This window comes from Schistocerca nitens, chromosome 2 (genome assembly GCF_023898315.1).
Source record: "Schistocerca nitens isolate TAMUIC-IGC-003100 chromosome 2, iqSchNite1.1, whole genome shotgun sequence".
Classification (NCBI taxonomy): domain Eukaryota; kingdom Metazoa; phylum Arthropoda; class Insecta; order Orthoptera; family Acrididae; genus Schistocerca; species Schistocerca nitens.
This window is the reverse complement of record NC_064615.1, coordinates 506,954,098-506,957,787: the sequence shown is the minus strand read 5'-3', so window position 1 is coordinate 506,957,787 and position 3,690 is coordinate 506,954,098. Positions and strand designations below refer to the sequence as shown.

Here is a 3,690-nt window from a genome sequence, read left to right as displayed (position 1 = left end):
GAGAGTTGCACTGTCTTTTACAGTAATCACTGTGATTCAAGGTCAGTTGGGGTATTCTGTACGAAAATGGTACTCGAATGGATTTGAACCCTTCATGTGAATACAAAACTAACAATATTAAAATAATATAGACTGCGTAAGTGCTTATCAATCACTGTAGTGTACACGCAGTACATCATAACTGTGCAGACGAGATGACATTTACTATGGAAATGCGGTAGACGCTACTCACTCGAAACGTGGAAGAAAATGGATAAACTCCTCTCGGTTCAGCGTCACATCCTTCCTCGACAATGTTGTTGTCTGTGCCATCTGTGGAAGAGTGATTGGAATTGCTCTTGGTAACAGTTGTATTGCCTAGGAGCTGCCACCCTTCTTTATCCATTCCTCCTCTCCCATTTCTCTGTCCACCTCCTCCACTCCCTTCCTCTGTCCAGCCGCTACTCCCCCCTCTCTCTGTCCTATTCTCTCCTCTATGTCCATTTTCTCCTCCCCACATCTCACTGTCCGTCTGATCCTCACCCTCCGTCCACCCTATCCACCTCATCTTTCCTTTCTCTGTCCATCTCGTCCTTTCCCCTCTCCCTGTCCACATACTCCTCCGCCTCTCTCTATCCATCTCCTCCTATCTACTACCTCCTCCCATCTGTGTCCGCCCATCTCTTCACTTTATCGCCCCCTCCTCAATACGCCACCAAATTTGGTTGCAATCGATTCAGTGTTAGGAGAAGATGTGGAAAATACTTGCACAGATTCACTTTTGTAATATGCATAGATATTACCTTCCGCACTCACTTTAGTTTCTCAGGCTTCTTTAACATCAACTTCTGTGTGGTGTCTAGCGTTACTCCACTTCTCTGGCAAGTTCGTCGAGTCACAGAATGCCTTCGAAAACTACCTTAATAATGTCTCTCAAAACTCGACGTTACGCAACAACATGACTTCCTCTTCATTTTAATCTTTCGTGTATTATAATTAAATATTTCCCTGAGACATTTAAGTCTCTTTATTATCTACGATAATGATCGAAGCTGACGAAATGCACTAAATTTCGTGCTGCGCCCGGGACTGGAACCCCAGTCTTTTTGCTTGCTAGGCAGAAACGCTACCAATTACGCCAGCGCAGTACGATGGTCAACATTGCTGCACGAACTACCTGAGTGCCCTCCCCAACACAAACTTCAATTCATTTTTCCTTTACATATTGTCACTGCTGCCAGGACTCTCCGATATTAGCAAGCACCCCAGCACTGAACGTAATGGGACGTCCTTGTACCATTTGGTGATCTTATAGATCTTACAATTAAAAGTTTCCCTGAGATATTTAAGTCTCTTTTTACTATCTACGATAACTGCGGTGCTGTAATGGTTAGCATTTCTGCCTAGCAAGCAAGAGGACCCGGGTTCGAGTCCCGGCGGCAGTACAAATTTTAATTCATTTCATCTGCTTCGATCACTTTCGTGTATTACTGTTATTGTTGTTGTTGTTATTAAGATGTTTTGCTGCCAATGAATAATTCTGTCTTTAGAAGACTACCGCCCATTATTAACAGTCTCCATCTTTGTGCTTCATGTCTATACATTTATTTCACAGCATAGTCACCATGGTGACCATCATTTTTCTCCCAACAAGAGACCAGTTTGTTGCTACCGTCACTATAGAATGTTTGATTTCGTTGACACATAACATCACCACTACTTGCACCGCTTCATCTTTATCAAAGTGAAGTCTTAGAACGTGTTCTTAATGTTATGGAAGAAATGAAAATCGAATGGGGCCAAGTCGGGACTGTATGGAGAATGACCGATGTCAATGAAGCGATGGCGTCTGATTGTTGCAGAAGGCGCAGCGCTCGTGTGTAGTTTGACACTGCCATACTAAGGAGAGGTGCTCCTTGTGTTGAAGAACTCTTCGAAATATTCACGCATTGACATAGTTACATTAGACACCACCATGTAAAATGCTACAATTCGTAGTCGTGTAGCGGCAGATAGTTGGAACTTGAGTCAGTGAAGTGGGGAAGTCAACCGAGTAATAAGCATGGCATGCAATACCTCAACCGATGTTGAGAAAAGCATAAAAAATCCAACAGCATTACCTTTCAGCGCACTCTTCTGTGTGACGGCGAATAGTATTTTATTGGAATCAATCAAAGCTCGTTACTCGTTGCATTGTCTTCCTCTTTTTACCTTGTGTTCGTACCTTACATGAACCAGTCCTTCCTATTCTGTGCAGTATTTTCCTCAAAAACTTCCACGAATGTGTTTTCATTAATCCTCAAAGTGTCTGCTTTTCTTTCTACTAACTTCGTTAGCACCGAGCACACAAACTCACTTTCTGACCTCGCAAAACGTGAACATCTCGCTGAACTAAGGAGCCACACTTTTCTGCACACTCCAGCTGCAAGCTTCATACATTCTGTAGCGCAAAGTAAACTCACCGGACAAAAATCAAAGCACACGACGAAAACAGATAACAACCGTTGGGTTACAGGCTGTAATCGTCTCACAGCTACTACCTGCCGTAGCAGAGCGATTTGACAACTGTATGGAATAGAAGGCACGAGCAAGCGCTCCTCTGATAGGTTATATATAGGCTTCTTTCTCAGCACGAGATTGAGAGACAAACGGTATCGTTCTTCTAACACATTATAATCGTATACACGCGAAAGGCATAGAGCTGTGTCCTTGCTGTCCATAGACCTACCCCGTTACAAGAATTACAATACTTCTGGTAAACTTACTTTCATCAGTTGTGATGTTTAAATTTTCTTTCTACGAAATCGACACTGTGTCTCTGGAAGTCTCCCACTGTTATTACAATTTATGGCTCAAATGGTTCAAATGGCTCTAAGCACTATGGGACTTAACATCTGAGGTTCCGGACTGAAGCGCCTAGAACCGCTCGGCCACAGAAGCCGGCTACAATTTATGCAGTAGACTATGTTTAAACAGTGAACGATTTATGGTCAGAGTAATTCTTTTGTTTACTCGTCTCTTCTAGAGTGCTCTGGCTGACAGCAAAGGTTGGAGGGGAATTAGTGTAGGAACACTTTGCACACAAAGAAAGGTACTAACGTCCTTGTTTAAACTCTAAGTTTTCAGGTAAAACGATAAACTTTCTGACAAAGTTCCTGCAGTCCCCAGCGGAAAAAGGAATGTACGAGCAAAGTTATATTCACCCGCCGGAACTCACGACAATCTCACTGATGAAAACGATTCTCAGACGTTTCCCGTTAGTGCACTTCCATATTAAAATCTTTGAAATACGACGAAATCGAAAATGAATCACAGCCGAAAAAAACAATGCTAACGAAGATGAAACAACATTGTAGGTGCACAGTTATTCGCAGTGTTACCTAGTATTTTCTATTTGAAAGTTTACCTATTATTCACCGGTTTGAAATAGAGCATCCTGTCCGAGCACATTGCAAGTAAAAGTCCAGGAAACTTTTCGTAATTCCTCTTGACTTTTCTCATATCGACTCTGATGATAAAAGAATAAAGTCTGTTGCAGGCACGACAATGGTGTGTTGCCTCACACGTACTCTACAGCCTGGTTGCCCCATAAATACACCACTAACTGGAACACTTGAGCAAACTGCAGCCTCAGCTGTCTCGTACAGATGTTTTTCTAGATTCTATCACTACGCGGTGATAAAATCGTTCTCGTGCACATCCTTTCCTGCC

The 3,690-nt window shown here is 42.7% G+C and overlaps 1 non-coding gene across 1 annotated transcript; it reads left to right on the top strand.

The window, feature by feature from the left end:
* The first annotated feature begins 1,351 nt into the window (after positions 1 to 1,351).
* Positions 1,352 to 1,424, top strand: Trnaa-agc (transfer RNA alanine (anticodon AGC)). The gene has a single exon. It is a non-coding gene; the product is annotated as a tRNA-Ala (tRNA).
* The last annotated feature ends 2,266 nt before the right edge of the window (positions 1,425 to 3,690 follow it).